General features: G+C 40.1%; 1 protein-coding gene across 5 annotated transcripts in view; it reads right to left on the bottom strand.

The window, feature by feature from the left end:
* PDS5B (PDS5 cohesin associated factor B) overlaps positions 1-17,969 on the bottom strand; it is a 176,223-nt gene that overhangs the window by 157,298 nt on the left and 956 nt on the right. The window lies entirely within an intron of this gene.

Below are 17,969 nucleotides of genomic sequence, written 5' to 3' on the forward strand. Positions count from 1 at the left end.
CCGAAAGCTCGAACTGGGTGAAGCCCACCACACCTCAAGGAGGCCTTTCTGCCTCTGTAGACTCCACCTCTGGGGGCAGGGCATAGCTGAACAAAAGGCAGCAGAAACTTCTGCAGACTTAAACGTCCCGGATAGCTTCAAAGAGAGTAGTGGTTCTCCTAGCATGGAGTCTGAGTTCTGAGAATGGACAGACTGCCTCCTCAAGTGGGTCCCTGACCCCCGAGTGGCCTAACAAGGAGACACCTCCCAGTAGGGGCCGACTGACACCTCATACAGCCGGGTGCCCCTCCGAGACAAAGCTTCCAGAGGAAGGATCAGGCAGCAACATTTGCCTTTCTGCAGTATTTGCTGTTCTGCAGGCTCCGCTGGTGATACCCAGGCAAACAGGGTCTGAAGTGGACCTCCACCAAACTCCAACAGACCTGCAGCTGAGGGTCCTGTTAACAAACAGAAAGGACATCCACACCAAAACCCCATCTGTACGTCACCATCATCAAAGACCAAAGGTAGATAAAACCACAAAGATGGGAAGAAACCACAGCAGAAAAGCTGAATATTCTAAAAATCAGAGCGCCTCTTCTCCTCCAAAGGAACGCAGTGCCTCACCAGCAACAGAACAAAGCTGGATGGGGAATGACTTTGACAAGTTGAGAGAAGAAGGCTTCAGACAATCGGTAATATCAAACTTCTGTGAGTTAAAGGAGGATGTTCAAACCCATCACAAAAGAAGCTAAAAACCTTCAAAAAACATTAGACAAATGGCTAACTAGAGTAAACAGTGTAGAGAAGACCTTAAATGACCTGATGGAGCTGAAAAGCATGGTACGAGAAATACGTGACACATGCACAAGCTTCAGTAGCTGATCTGATCAAGTGGAAGAAAGGGTATCAGCGATTGAAGATCAAATGAATGAAATGAAGCAGTAAGAGAAGTTTAGAGAAAAAAGAGTAAAAAGAAACAAACCAACTTGGAAAACACTCTTCAGGATATTATCCAGGAGAACTTCTCCAACCTAGCAAGGCAGGCCAACATTCAAATTCAGGAAATACAGAGAATGCCACAAAGATATTCCTCAAGAAGAGCAACTCCAAGACACATAATTGCCAGATTCACAAAAGTTGAAACGAAGGGAAAAATGTTAAGGGGAGCCAGAGACAAAGGTCGGGTTACCCACAAAGGGAAGCCCATCAGACTAACAGTGGATCTCTCGGCAGAAATTCTACAAGCCAGAAGAGAGTAAGAGCCAGTATTTAACATTCTTAAAGAAAAGAATTTTAAACTCAGAATTTCATATCCAGCCAAACTAAGCTTCATAAGTGAAGGAGAAATAAAATCCTTAACAAACAAACAAATGCTGAGAGATTTTGTCACCACCAGGCCTGCCTTACAAGAACTCCTGAAGGAAGCAATAAACATGGAAAGGAACAACCGGTACCAGTCACTGCAAAAACATGCCAAATTGTAAAAACCATCGATGCTAGGAAGAAACTGCATTAACTAACAAGCAAAATAACCAGCTAACATCATAATGACAGGATCAAATTCACACGTAACAGTATTAACCTTAAATGTAAATGGCTAAATGAGCCAATTAAAAGACACACATTGAAAAATTGGATAAAGAGTCAAGACCCATCAGTGTGCTGTATTCATGAGACCCATCTCATGTGCAAAGACACACATAGGGTAAAAATAAAGGGATGGAGGAAGATCTACCAAGCAAATGGAAAACACAATAAGGCAGGGGTTGCAATCCTAGTCTCTGATAAAACAGACTTTAAGCCAACAAGGATCAAAAAAGACAAAGAAGGCCATTACATAATGGTAAAGGGTTCAATTCAACAAGAAGACTTAACTATCCTAAATATATATGCACCCAATACAGGAGCACCCAGATTCATAAAGCAAGTCCTTAGAGACTTACAAAGAGACTTAGACTCCCACACAATAATAATGGGAGACTTTAACACCCAACTGTCAACATTAGGCAGATCAACGAGACAGAAAGTTAACAAGGATATCCAAGACTTGAACTCAGCTCCGCATCAAGCAGACCTAATAGACAACTATAGAACTCTCCACCCCAAAACAACAGAATATACATTCTCCTCAGCACCACATCACACTTATTCCAAAACTGACCACGTAGTTGGAAGTAAAGCAGCCCTCAGCAAATGTAAAAGAACAGATATTATAACAAACTGTCTCTCAGACCACAGTGCAATCAAATTAGAACTCAGGATTAAGAAACTCACTCGAAACCTCTCAACTACATGGAAACTGAACAATCTGCTCCTGAATGACTACCGGGTACACAACGAAATGAAGGCAGAAATAAAGATATTCTTTGAAACCAATGAGAACAAAGACACAACATACCAGAATCTCTGGGACACATTTAAAGCAGTGTGTAGAGGGAAATTTATAGCACTAAATACCCACAAGAGAAAGCAGGAAAGATCTAAAATTGACACCCTAGCATCACAATTAAAAGAACCAGAGAAGCAAGAGCAAACACATTCAAAAGCTAGCAGAAGGCAAGAAATAACTTAAGATCAGAGCAGAACTGAAGGAGACAGAGACACAAAAAACCCTTCAAAGAAAATCAATGAATCCAGGAGTTGGCTTTTTGAAAAGATTAACAAAATTCATAGACCACTAGCAAGACTAATAAAGAAGAAAAGAGAGAAGAATCAAACACGTGCAATAAAAAATGATAAAGGGGATATCACCACCAATCCCACAGAAATACAAACTACCATCAGAGGATACTATAAACACCTCCACGCAAATAAACTAGAAAATCTAGAAGAAATGGATAAATTCCTGGACGCATACACCCTCCCATGACTAAACCAGGAAGAAGTTGAATCCCTGAATAGACTAATAACAGGCTCTGAAATTGAGGCAATAATTAATAGCCTATCAACCAAAAAACGTCCAGGACCAGACTGATTCACAGCCAAATTCTACCAGAGGTACAAAGAGAAACCGATACCATTCCTTCTGAAACTATTCCAACCAATAGAAAAAGAGGACATCATCCCTAACTCATTTTATGAGGCCAGCATCATCCTGATACCAAAGCCTGGCAGAGACACACACACAAAAAAAGAGAATTTTAGACCAATATCCCTGATGAACATCAATGCAAAAATCCTCTATAAAATACTGGCCAACTGAAAACAGCAGCACATCAAAAAGCTTGCCCACCACGATCAAGTTGGTTTCATCCCTGGGATGCAAGGCTGGTTCAACATATGCAAATCGATAAACGTAATCCATCATATAAACAGAACCAAAGACAAAAACCACATGATTATCTCAATAGATGCAGAAAAGGCCTTCGACAAAATTCAACAGCACTTCAAGCTAAAAACTCTCCATAAACTAGGTATTGATGGGACATATCTCAAAATAATAAGAGCGATTTAGGACAAACCCACAGCCAATATCATACTGAATGGGCAAAAACTGGAAAAATTCCCTTTGAAAACTGGCACAAGACAGGGATGCCCTGTCTCACCACTCCTATTCAACACAGTGTTGGAAGTTCTGGCCAGGGCAATCAGGCAGGAGAAAGAAATCAAGGGTATTCAATTAGGAAAAGAGGAAGTCAAATTGTCCCTGTTTGTAGATGACACGATTGTATATTTAGAAAACCCCATCTCAGCCCAAAATCTCCTTAAGCTGATAAGCAACTTCAGCAGTCTCAGGATACAAAATCAATGTGCAAAAATCACAAGCATTCCTATACAGACCAATAACAGACAAACAATGAGTCAAATCATGAGTGAACTCCCATTCAAAATTGCTTCAAAGAGAATAAAATACCTAGGAATCCAACTTACAAGGGATGTGAAGGACCTCTTCAAGGAGAACTACAAACCACTGCTCAACGAAATGAAAGAGGACACAAACAAATGGAAGAACATTCCATGCTCATGGATAGGAAGAATCAGTATCATGAAAATGGCCATACTGTCCAAAGTAATTTATAGTTTCAATGCCATCCCCATCAAGCTACCAATGACTTTCTTCACAGAATTGGAAAAAACTACTCTAAAGTTCATGTGGAACCAAAAAAAGAGCCCGCATTGCCAAGACAATCCTAAGCCAAAAGAACAAAGCTGGAGGCATCGCGATACCTGACTTCAAACTATACTACAAGACTACGGTAGCCAAAACAGCATGGTACTGGTACCAAAACAGAGATATAGACCAATGGAAGAGAACGGAGCCCTCAGTAACAATAGTACACATCTACAACCATCCGATCTTTGACAAACCTGACAAAAACAAGAAATGGGGAAAGGATTCCCTATTTAATAAATGGTGCTGGGAAAACTGGCTAGCCATATGTAGAAAGCTGAAACTGGATCCCTTCCTTACATCTTATATAAAAATTAATTCAAGATGGATTAAAGACGTAAATGTTAGACCTACAACCGTAAAAACCCTAGAAGAAAACCTAGGCAATACCATTTGGATTAGATTGAGTTGGTTTTAGAGATGGCACATACATCTTTTAGTAAGTTGGTCCTTTTGTATTGTCAGCACAAGTGTAAGGGTAACAGTATAGTTTAAACGCATTTATTAAAGTGTGTTGATTTTTCTTTTGAATTTGGACATTGCCCATTTTGTTTTAATGTAAATGTAACTGTAAGAAGTTAGGTTTTAATATTTGATCTTCCTCCTTTAGGAAATGAATGCATTCAAAACAATGTTTTTCAGTTAAATTCTTTTTTTTATCCTTGTATTTTTTTTTTTTTTAATTTTACTTTAAGTTCTAGGGTACATGTGCAGGTTTGTTACATATGTATACATTTGTCACCTTGGTGTGCTGCACCCATTAACTCGTCATTTACATTAGGTATGTCTCCTAATGCTATCCCTCCCCCCTCCCCCCACCTCACGTCATGTCCACTGCAGAGGAGACATGAGCTTGAAGTATGAACAGGTGAGAAGGGCTTAGTGGACAATTCAAACTTTTTGTTTTGTTTTGAAGACCAGGTCTCACTCTGTTGCCCAGGCTGCAGTGCAGTGGCAAGATCTCGGCTCACTGCAACCTCTGCCTCCTGGGTTCAAGCGATTCTCCTGCCTCAGCCACCCAAGTAACTGGGATTACAGATGCCTGCCATCACATCCAGATAATCTTTGTATTTTTGTAGAGACAGGGTTTTGCCATGTTGGCCAGGCTGGTCTCAAACTCTTGACACCTCAAGTGATCCACCCTCTTTGGCCTCCCAGAAGTGCTGGGATTACAAGCATGAGCCACCGTGCCGGGCCAACACCTCAGACTTTCCTATAGACCCATCTTAAAACAGAAGACCAAGGTTCCACAAATTCAATATCATCAGCCACTAATTTTAACATTCATCAAGGGAAGCATAAAAAGAGTTTAGAGATAGGATGTATCATATCCACTTTGTAACAAAAATTTTCTATTCATGAAATGAAGCAGGAAAATGTGACCTACTATCAAGGGGGGAAAAAAAGAGTCAAAAGTCCATTAATACAGATAAAGGAATAAACAAGGACTTCGAAACAGCTATTATGAATACATTCAAAGACGTAAAGAAAAATACTGTTACAATGGGGAATCTCAGCAGATAAATGGAATTTTTTAAACAAAATACTGTAACTGAAGGGTGCATTCACTGCAAAGAGGCTTCCCTACACATTAAACACAACATTTAAAAGAGTCTCTGAAAAACAGAGAAAGATTGAAAAAAATTAATACACACTCATGAACCAATTTTAAACAGAATAACATGTAAGCAGAATCTCAGAAGGTAAAATATAGGAATGGGGCAGATAAGGCATTAAGTAAGGTCTAAAATGTACCAAATTCTGTGAAAAACATCAACTTACAAATCAAACAGGCCAGGTGCAGTGGCTCACACCTGTAATGCCAGCACTTTGGGAGGCCAAGGTGGGCGAATCATGAGGTCAGGAGTTCAAGACCAGCTTGGTCAACCCAGTGAAACCCCATCTCTACTAAAAAAACAAAAAATTAGCTGGGCACGGTGGCATGCACCTGTAATCCCAGCTTACTCAGGAGGCTGAGGCAGGAGAATTGCTTGAATCCAGGAGGCGGAGGTTGCAGTGAGCCGAGATCACGCCACTGCACTCCAGCCTGGGCAACAGAGCAAGACTCAGTCTCGCAAAAAAAAAAAAAACAAATAAATGAAAAATAAGCTCAGCAAAGTCCAAACAGAATACAAAAACAATTCATAAATACAATATAATTTTATCCTACTCAATATGAATGTTATATTTATATGACAATAACTTTCAATATCTTGAAAATTGAAGAAACAATGGAGACCAAAGAATAAAATGACATCTTAAAAGTGATTAAAGAAAAAAAATCAACTGAGAATTCTATATCTAGCAAAAATATCCTTGAAAAACGATAGTAAAATATAGATATATTTAAAGTAATGAAAACTGATGCTATTACTAGACCTATACATTATGCAACATTAAAGGAAGTTCTTGGTGGCACATGCCTGTAGTCCTAGCTACTCAGGAGGCTAAGGCAGGAAGACTGCTTGAGCCCAGGAATTTGAGGTTACAGTGAGCTATGAGTGTACCACTGCACTCCAGCCTGGGCAATACAGTGAGACCCTGTCTCTAAATAAGTTAATAAAACGGAATATTTAAAAACTACAATAATCTCAATAAATACCAAAAAGGGGAGAGGCATCTGACAAAATTCAGCATCCATTCATAATTTAAAAATAAAAATCCTGGCCAGGCACAGTGGCTCACGCCTGTAATCCCAGCACTTTGCGAGGCCAAGGCAGGTGGATCACAAAGTCAGGAGTTTGAGACCAGCCTGGCCAACACAGTGAAACCCCATCTCTACTAAAAATACAAAAAGACTTAGCTGGGTGTGATGGCAGGCGCCTGTAGTCCCAGCTACTTGGGAGGCAGAGGCAGGAGAATCGCTTGAACCCAGGAGGCGGAGCTTGCAGTGAGCCGAGACTGCCCCACTGCACTCCAGCCTGGGTGACAGAGTGAGACTCCATCTCAATGAGTAAATTAATTAATTAACTAAATTAAATTAAAATCCCAGTAAACTGGAAGGAAACATCTTGTCTGATTTTCTTTTCTTTAATCTACAAAATATCCACTGATGACATACTACTTGCTGGGCAAAGACTGAATGCCTTCCCCTTTAAGATCAGGAACAAGACAAGGATGTTCACTTTCATTTAAAAAACAAATCATTTTAAAACATATTTTATGTTAACACCGAAATTAGTTTAATTTTCTTTCTTTGTTTTGAGATGGAGTCTCGCTCTGTCGCCAGAATAGAGTGCAGTGGCGCAATCTCCACTCACTGCAACCTCTGCCTCCCAAGTTCAAGCGATTCTCCTGCCTCAGCCTCCTGAGCAGCTGGGAATACAGATGTGCGCCACCATGCCCAGATAATTTTTGTATTTTTTAGTAGAGACAGGGTTTCACCACATTGGCCAGGATGGTCTCTATCTCTTGACCTCGCAACCTACCCCCTACCCCGCTGCCTCGGCCTCCCGAGGTGCTGGTATTACAGGCATGGGCCACTGTGTCCGGCCTCTTTCGTTTCTTAAAGAGACAGGGTCTCTCCACATTGCCCAGGCTGGACTCGAACTCCTGGGCTCAAGCAATCCTCCTGCCTCCCAAGTAGTTGGGACTACAGGACCATACCACTGTACCCAGCCATTCTCACCATTTATTTTCAATGTTGTATTGAAGATCCTAGATGCTGCAATAATACATGAAAAAGAAATTAAAGGGCCAGGCACGCTGGCTCATGCCTGTAATCCCAGCACTTTGGGGGGCTGAGGTGGGAGGATCACTTGCGCCCAGGAGTTCAATACCAGCCTGGGCAACATGACGAACCCCATCTCTACAAAAAATACAAAAAAAAAAAAAAAAAAGAGCCAGCCATGGTGGCACGCATCTGTAGACCCAGCTACTCAGGAGGCTGAGGCAGGAGGGTGGCTTGAGCCCAGAAGTTCCAGGCTGCAGTGAGCTATGATGGAGCCACTGAACTCTAGCCTGGGAGAGTGAGATGCTGTCTCAAAAAAATAAAAAATAAAAAGAACTCAAAGCACAATCCATAAAACAAAAAGTTGACTGACTGGACTTCATCAAAATTTAAAACTTCCACTCATCAAAATACACTGTTAAAGAAAAGATAAGACAAGCTACAAAACAGGAGAAAGTACTCTCAATAGTCTGATCTGACATAGAATTTGTATTGTGAGTACATTAAGAATTCCTGCATATCAATAGGAAAAAGATAATCCATTTTTCAATGGGCAGAAAGCTTGAAGAGACATCCTACAAAAGAAAATACACTGTCAAAAACCATGCGAAAAGGTGCTCAACGTCACTAGATATTAAGGAAATCCAAAAGAAAACCACAATGAGATACCATTCCACACCCACTAGAATAGCTAAAATTAAAAAGGTTGACTACCCAAGTGTTGGTGAGGATGTAAAACAACTAGATCATTCATATATTCAGGTGGGAATATAAAAAGGAAAACCACTTTGAAAAACTAGTTTCCTGTAAAGTTAAATACACATATGCCTATAAACCAGCAATTCCATTCCTAGGTATTTACTCAAGAGAAATGAAAACACATGCTTTCAAAAAGACCTATATAGGCCTTATTCATAACAGTCAAAAACTGGATTCTACCCAAATGTCCATCAACAGAAGATAAACTGTGAAATATTCACCCAATGAAATATTACTCAGCAATAAAAACTACTGATACATCCAGCCCCATGGATGAATCTCAAAATATGTTAAGCAAAAGAAGCCAGATACACAAGAGCACACAATGTATGAAGATAGAACAAAACTCATCTACATTTAGAAATCAAAGAGTGTTTGGAGGCAAGAGAAACTGAATGGAGAGAGCAACAAGGGAACATTGTGGGGTAATAAAAATGCTCTACATCTCTTGTGGTTATTGGTTACACGTGTATAATCGTCATACCTCATCCAAGTGAATAGCTAACATCTGCACATTTTACTGTATTTTAATTACACCTCAATAAAAATAAAATTTTAAATTTCTAAATAAATCTGTGAGCTTAATATTGTATCAATTTTCCTTTTCTTGGGTTGTCACATGTATGTTCAGTGTGTGTACACATATATTCTCACATATATTCAATAAATATTCATCAGCTACAATGTGCTGAAATCTTCGCTAGATCCCAAAGTAACTGCAAGTCTATGCCCTCAGGAAGTCCACCTCAGCCTCCTAAAGTGTTGGAATTACAGACGTAAGCCACTGTGTGTGGCTGCCAGCATTTTCTTTTATTTCCAGACAGGTCCTCTGAACCCCCCAAACAATGAAATGTTCTAGCATCCTATTGTTAGACCTTTTGTCTCTGTGTCTAATTGATATTTCTCTGCTTATTAATAGCTCAGTTCGGTTTATTTATGTGTCCAAAGTTCTGCTTTTCATCTTCTATTCAGGACCTAATAGGAAGGTTTTTCCAATACCTAACTCTTCTTTTAGGGAATGCATGGTGGTTCTTTCTCATTCTCACAGACCCTGTGTGTACCTTTACTGTGGACATCCCATACTGTGTGTTATTATTTGTTTAAGTATGTGGTTCCTTCTATATGGTTGTGTTTTTAAATCCCCAGAAGGGTATAAGATAACACTAACATACATAAACATTTGAGACAGATGGGGAAGGAATGAGTTTTTTTATTGTATATCTTTTTTGTTTTTGCCCTCTTACTTTCGGAGTATATATATGTGTATAATTTAAAATAATAATAACCTTTAAAAATACTATATCAGAATCAACAGGATTTGATAACTTATTTAATGTGAGAGGTAGGGGAGATGGAGAAGTCGAGATGACTCCCAGGTTTCTGACATGATAAACCTAGTCATCCCCTACAACTTTAAAAAGAAAGAAAGAAAGAAAGAAATCTGTTATTAATCAAAGTACAAGTTGGAAAAATGTTAAAGAGTAAGAGAAGGTAGCTCAGTTTGAGACATGTTGTACTGGAGGTGCTGGGTCCAACAGTGCACTAGAAAAACAAGATAGGAAATTCAGGAGAATGGTCAGGGGACATAGTTGTTACGAGAAGCCTTGGAGAAGAAAACATGTATACAAGGATAATTTTCTAGGAATTACTTATTCTGTAAGGCCAATTAACAGGGATGAAACCAAGACCCACGGCATAAACTAAAAAAGCAACTATATCAAAATGACAGCGTAAGACCATATATTGTTATCCTTTTCATACAGACATCAGGCTCTCAATAAAAGATTATTTAGTAATTTAGTCCCCCAGGTTCACAACAGATTAGAAACATCAAAAAAAAAAAAAAAGGTGTAGGAATAGCTTCCAGAGGCAATCATCTGGAAGGTGGCAGCAGCATGAGGGTACCAAAACAAAAAGAATGTAAGACTTCAAAAAGCATAGCATTCTTTACTCTTCATTAAAGCCAGAAATCCCATCTTTCCAACACCTAAGACTTGGTCAAAATGGTCACTCCTTCAAGAAGTTCTTCATAGTTCCTACACTCTCAGAGTAACATGATTAATCTCCATTTGTCAAGTTTCCAATTCCAAATATTGTATTGACACCTTCCTGAAGGCATTAACTACACTCTGGCTTGTTTTATAATTATTTTTATACCAGCCTCTTTCCACCCACTTGAATATACATCTCTTGATTAAATATCTTTCATCTTTATGTCTCTATCCAGCACTGTGCACCACATCCTTGCACAGTATGCAAGTATGCAAACATCCATTCAGTAATTATCCCATTTTTGCATTCTCTAAAACTATGTAAATGGACTCTGCCACATATGGTCTCCCTGCAAAAAGTTGTTAACTGCTTTTTTACTGTGTACTTACATTTTGGCACCAACCTAAACATTTGACCTGGCTTATCCCAAACACTAATGAAATAAGGAGTGATGGGTAGTGACAGCTAGTAGGTCCGGGTTTTTTTTTATTTTTATAATTTTTAACCAGCATAAACTGTACATGTTTGTGGGTTACGTGGTGAAACTTCAATACATACAATGTGTAATGATCAAATCGGGGTAATTAACATATCCATCACTTCAAACATTTATCATTTATTTGTGTTGGGAACATTCAAAAGCCTGTCTTCTAGCTAGTTGAAAATATGTAACAACAACACAGGTCTGAACTGTGCAGTTTCACTTATACATGGATTTTTTTCAGTAAAAGTTACAGTGTGCCTGACTCTCCTGCCTCCTCTTCCACCTCCTCCATCTCTTCCACCTTGTCACCCTTGAGACAACAAGACTAATCCTTCCTTTTCCTCCTCCTCCTCAACCTACTCAACAGGAAGACAACAAGGCTAAAGACCTTTATGATGATCCACTTCCACTTAATGAATAGCAAATATATTTTCCTTCCTTATAATTCTCTTAATAACATTGTCTTCTCTCTAGCTTGCTTTAAGAATACAGTATGGAGGCCAGGCATGGTGGCTGACACCTGTAATCCCAGTACTTTGGGAGGCCAAGGCAGGCGGATCACCTGAGGTCAGAAGTTCAAGACCAGGCTGGCCAACATGGCAAAACCCCATCTCCACTAAAAATACAGAAATTAGGCAGACGTGGTGGCGGGTGCCTGTAATCCCAGCTACTCTGGAGGCTGAGGCATGAGAGTCGTTTGAACCCAGGAGGCAGAGGTTGCAGTGAGCCGAGATCGTGCCACTGCACTCCATGTGTTAATTGACTGCTTGTGTTATCAGTAAGGCTTTCAATCAACAGTAGGCTATTACTAGCTAAGTTTGGAGAAATAAAAGTTACATGTGGAGTTTCAACTGCACAGGGGTTGGTGCCCCAACCCCTTCGCTGTTCAAGGCTCAGCTGTAGTCACCCAGTACAACACTAGAACTTATTCCTCCTATCTAGCTAAATTTTGTAGCCTTTAGCCAACCTCTCTCTATCCCTTCTCACCTCTTGAGGAACCCCCATGATATTCTCCGTAATGGCTGTACTAATTTACATTTGGCTTGGCGTTTTTCACAGGAGACAAAAATGTTCCAAATTCAGACCGTGATGATGGTTGCACAAACCTATGAGTATCCTAGAAAACAATGAATTGTATATTTTCAATGGATTATGGTATGTGAGTTATATCTCAATAGAGCTGTTTTTAAAAATGAGGTTTCTGCTATCAATCCCACTGTTCAGATTAAGAAGTTGAGATTTAGTAAGATTAGGTAATTGCTTGTTTAGCTAGAGCAGATAAAAACCCACGCTGTCTTGACCCTTAAGTCTATATGCTTAAATTAACCACCATGCTCTTCTGCATTCCTTAGAAAGGGACCTCACTTATCAAGCATCATATGATATATGCTCCTAGGGATGTTCAAGTCTTAAATGCCTGTGACCTTCCAAATTCCAACTACAGTTATAAAGACTTGACCTATTTATGTTACCCCAGAAGGCTACAGAGAGTCGAAAGCTGAAAGGAATGGTACCAAAGAGACAGAAGGGGAAAAAGAGCTCAAGAGCTTCTACTTAGGCCAGGTGCAGTGGCTCATGCCTGTAATTTCCAGTACTTTGAGAGGCCAAGGCGGGCAGACCACCTGAGGCCAGGAGTTCGTCGAGACCAGCCTGGCCAACATGGTGAAACCCTGTCTCTACTAAAAATACAAAAAATTAGCTGGACGTGGTGGCATGCACCTGTCGTCCCAGCTACTCAGGAGGCTGAGGCAGGAGAATCGCTTGAACCCGCGAGGCGGAGGCTGCAGTGAGCCGAGATAGCACCACCGCACTCTAGCCTGGGCAACAAGTGCGAAACTCCTCTTTCAAAAAAAAAAAAAACCAAAAACTAAGCACCCCTCATCTCTGGGACAACTAAAATACCCAGGTCCAGGCTGCCTTGCCTGACAAGAAAAGAGAAGAAAACCAAATGACAATATGAATAAAAATGAAATGATAGTTGAAGGTGGCAGGGAGGAATGATGAGACAGGATAAGCAGATGGTACAAGGTGGGGCTGACTCTATGCAAAATTTATTCGCCCTGACTCTCAAATCTCCCTCCCTGTCTGTTGCTTCAGCTTCTCCTCTACCTTACGTTAACACCAAGTCAAGGGCTTTCAATACTCTCACATTGACCCAAAACTGTTCAAAGCCAGGTGCTGTAGCCTCTCCATTCAGAGGACCGCTCCCTGTCAAGGTGCCACGAGCCCCAAAATATTCTTCCTCTTCTGAAAGTCCCACCTCTCTCACACCATCTTAGCTCTTAGGTAAGGGTGAAGGTAAGTGGTGGGGGCAGCAAATAAATTAAACTAGCATTAAACCACTCGATTAAAGAATATGTTGCAAATAACCTCCCCTAATAAGCATATAAACAAATGTTTACCTTCACTCACAAAGAAATAAAACCTAAAACAAGACAAATTTCATAAATCAAATTTGCAATATAGTTTTTAAAGTCCAATGTTGGTAAATACATGTCAAAGGTATTCTCATACACTGCTGGTTAATGTAAACTATTACAACATAGTACTTAACAGGAGTCAGAAAACATAAATTATGTTATAAAATATTCTAATCATTTCATAATTATGTTGATCTGTATGTGCCAGTATGAAAAGAGCTTGTGACTTCACTAGAAAAAAAGTAAATTACAGTTAAAAAATAAAATATTAGGCTGGGCGTGGTGGCTAATGCCTGTAATCCCAGCACTTCGGGAGGCTGAGGCGGGCAGATCACGAGGTCAGGAGTTTGAGATTAGCCTGGCCAACATAATCTCTACTAAAAATACAAAAATTATCTGGGTATGGTGGCGCACGCCTGTAGTCCCAGCTACTCGGGAGGCTGAGGCAGGAGAATCGCTTGAACCTAGGAGACGGAGGTTGTGGTGAGCCGAGATCGCCCCACTGCACTCCAGCCTGCGCAACAGAGCGAGACTCCATCTCAAAAAATAATAATAACAAAACAAATAAAATAGTAAATCACAGTACAGCAGTATAACAATACTCTTTGTATAATTTTTTTTTTAAGTAAACTTTTGAGAAACTGTTAACAGTGGGTTACCTGTGGGGGGAGGAGAAAAGTAATCTTTTTTATTCTGTACCATTAATTTTTTTTTTTAACCATACACCTGGATAACATTTAACTTAAAATACACAACTCATTAAGTACTCTATTCCCCTAATAGAGTACTTAAGGCCTGCAACTCTCACCTCCGCATCCAACCCAAACTATCCCATATCTAAAAGCTACCTGGTAGAACTTCAGCTACTAAGGGATATATTTTGGAGATACAGAGCTTTCCTTAAAGATCTCTTAATTACTTTCCTAAAATCACCTCTGGGGAGAAAGAATCCTATCCTACCTAAGGAAACACAAACTCTCATTTCTTTCCAGGTCCCTAACCATTCTCTTCTAGAGAAAGACAATGGTCTTGGTTATAACAGCACCTCCTTCTCCTTATGGGATCTAATCTTGGCTAATTTCACTCTCCCACATAAAAAGAGCAACTTCAACTCTCACTGAAAAGGAAGGAGGGCCTGCTCCTTCGGAACTAAGTAACAGCAGAGATCCTACTCTCTGGTCTGTCTCAGTTCTCATCACCTTGCTGTGAATAGCCAACCACTACTCTACACTTCTATAGGACAGGACTTCTTCTTCAGTCCTGTTTATTGCACCATCCTTGGTACTGTATGTATACAGAAGTTTAGTACCTGTTCATTTTAATTGAATCAAGTCATGATCTGTCAAAAGAGAAAGTGGCAGGCCTCAAAATAGTTTCTTGCTTTAATCAGTCTTGCCCCCACGCCTGTTAGCTTTCAAGTTTTACACAGCTAAACTAAGTATTTCTAATTACTACTTATTATTAATGTCTAATTATTAGAATACAATGATTATGGATACTTTTTAAATCTCAAATTAAAGGCTTTAAGATTTGAACAACTAAATTTTATTCACCTAAGATTTATTGTCATGATTTTCTCACTGTGCATGATCACTCATGCCAGCTAAAACAATTACAGTCTCAACACAGCAGACTTATTCTTAATTCTGAACTAACGAGAAAGGATTCTAAAACCTTTTTCAACTAATGGGGGGAAATGGTTAGAATCAGGTGGCTCATAATAGAACAGTGTGAGAAAAGGGCTCACCTCTACTCTCCAAGGAGTTAGAACTGCAAACCATTTGGCAGCTTCTTAAATAAGCTTAAAAAGTAAATACATTCTCAGAGAAATTACTGGGCTTATTTTTAAACTAAGTATTTTTGGAATCTTTAACATTCCCGAACAGGAATACAAAAATCAAATAAAATGCATATTGTAACTGGAAGTGACAGATGACTTGTCTGGCAAACTAAGTTTAAAAATTAAAAAATACACACACACTCATGTATGCACTATATCTTGTAACAAAACAAAGGTCATACTAACTTTCCCAAATTACTCTTAGAAGTTTCACAAACAATAAATAAATGCCATGTCAAGTAATATTACATAATGAAAGAGCAGGCAGCTCCCGGAAACAGAGACCTACAAGAGGTTATCTTCTGAGACAACCTAAATGGACTGAATCCTAAACAGAAATTATTAAAAACCAGACGCTGAAACAGACGGCTAACCACAAAACTTTACTCTTGATTAAATGAATAAAAAGGTGAGAAGGGGATGGAGGGTAATGTGCTACCCTGAATTTTTATTAATAAATATTGCTAAATCCTGAATAGAACAAAAAAAGACAATGGCGAAACTTCTCAGCTTCCAGGATATCTAAAGAGCTGCCCCAATTCCACCACATGAATATGACTGTGGCCTCAGATAAATCAACGAAATTAAAATCTGAACAGAATTTCTCATGTATAAGCGAGTTGGAGATCATCCTTAAGTTTTCCTGTTGCTCTCTAACACTAACAGAGGAAACACAAATGTATTCTTTTCCAATATAAGTTACATACAGTCCATGTCATTCAAGAGTCCATAAGCCAAATCATACTGAGCGCACTCCTGTTAGTTCTAAGGCAGTCTCTAAATTTCCCAAGAGGAATAAGCAGAAAGAACACAACTTCCCGAGATACTCCTTTCTCACAAAGTTTTGCGTATTTTCTACCATTGCATTCTTCTCCAGGGCAAGCCCTAACACAGAGTATTACTTTATCTTAGGCCTAACAAATTATTGATAAAGCCTACTCCTCAAAATGTTACTTTGTTAAACAAAGCTGCAGAACAGTTTAAACAACTTTCATCAAACAGTCAACTCGGTAGAACCTTACTACAAATAAGCTTAACACAACATAATACAAATAAGCTTAATACAAACATCTCATGACAAGAATCACTATCATCAGTACATGTCTCTCTAATACGGGGGTAAAAATGAGAGGGGAGAGACATAACACGAGAGAATAAAGGCGACAAGAGTAACAAAAGCTGCTGTAGAAGTTAATATAGGGAAAATCAGCCTTAACCAAAACAAGGAGAAAAGAAAAAAAGAAAAAAGGTGAACACAAACACGACCTTCCCATTTAAAACACACCTTTAAGTAAACGCCAGCTGAGAAGAGGACAATTTTTTAAACCATCAGAAAAAGGAGGAAAAAGTCCCTATTTGGATAATTTTCATAAAGTCTAAAGTGCATCTTTTTACATATACTTGTAAATGTATATTAAGCACAAATCTTATTTCTAAGGAAGAACGTTCTTAAGATGTTTTTACAGTTTCTGAGAATCAATCGATCTTAACATAAAAGGTCCCATGTTAACTTTCACCTACATATTCACCACTACAAATTTTAATTCGGTTTTCTGCTATCACCATGAGATACAAGAACTGTTCCACGAACTGACCCGTATACACCATTGATACTCATTTTACTGTCCCTAAAGATGCGAACATCTCAGACATGTGTACTGCATAAAAAGCTGTCTTTCAAGTCCATATTTGTGGCTTTTAACTAGTTTACCTGACCACTACATGAGTTAATATAAAAAACGTTCTGGCTGGGAACTCTGGATGGGTTAACTGAGAACAATGACTATATTACCGTTCAAGTATTGGGTAATGACGATTTATTTACAGCTCGCCTCCTGCACGTAAACACAACTTGAGTTTTTGAAGTTTATTAGGAAGATGGTATAGGATTACCCAACTCTCTCCACACCGCAGACCAACCCTCTAAATTAAGGCTATATTCAAAGTTTCCGAAACTATTTCATCGACAGGGTAGGATCAGTCGGGGCACCACTGCCCATTCATCACCTCTTATTAAAAGTACAAGAAGCACTTTCTTCGACATAAAAAAGGGTTACCCCTTGCCGGGGTAGAGAGGCTGTTGAAGACGCGCGCGGAATGGGTGGGTAGCTGCTCTTTCAACCCTTCCCGGAGCTCGCCCCGTCCGCGGCAAGGAACGCAGCAGCCTGCAGTTCCGAAGGCGAGGGGCGGCGTTTCTGGTTTCAATCATTTCTCCAAAATAACTGTCGAGCTACTTCAGAGTTAGCTTTCACGTCTCTACCAAAAACCAACAGCAGTAGCAGCAGCAACAACAAACAAGGTTTTTCTCCGGACCGAAAACTTTTAAAGTAGCATTAAAATAACAGTGCAAAAACACTAACGAGTCACAATTGCACACCATTTTCCCTGCCGTTCCTTCCGAAAGGAAAGCTAGAACCCAGTTGTCGCCTGGGAGGGGTCCCTCCACGCCAGCGCTGGGCTCTTCCTCAACTGGGTCCTCAGGTTCCCCGAGTACCCACTCCGGGCGGCGCGGTGAGCGCGATTTCCCTCCAGCGAGCAGCGAGGAACAGCGCAAAAATGTCACGCTCAGCCCGTCCCCTGGCCCGAAGCGGAGGCCAGGCGGCGCGCGGGGACCCGGTGGCGAGGGCGAGAGCGCCCGCGGCCCCGACCCCGCGGTCCCCGCCCGCCCCTCGCCCGGAAGGGGGAGAAGCCCGCCCGCGGGAGGATTCAAC

The sequence above is a fragment of the Piliocolobus tephrosceles genome, chromosome X (assembly GCF_002776525.5).
Source record: "Piliocolobus tephrosceles isolate RC106 chromosome X, ASM277652v3, whole genome shotgun sequence".
Classification (NCBI taxonomy): Eukaryota; Metazoa; Chordata; class Mammalia; order Primates; family Cercopithecidae; genus Piliocolobus; species Piliocolobus tephrosceles.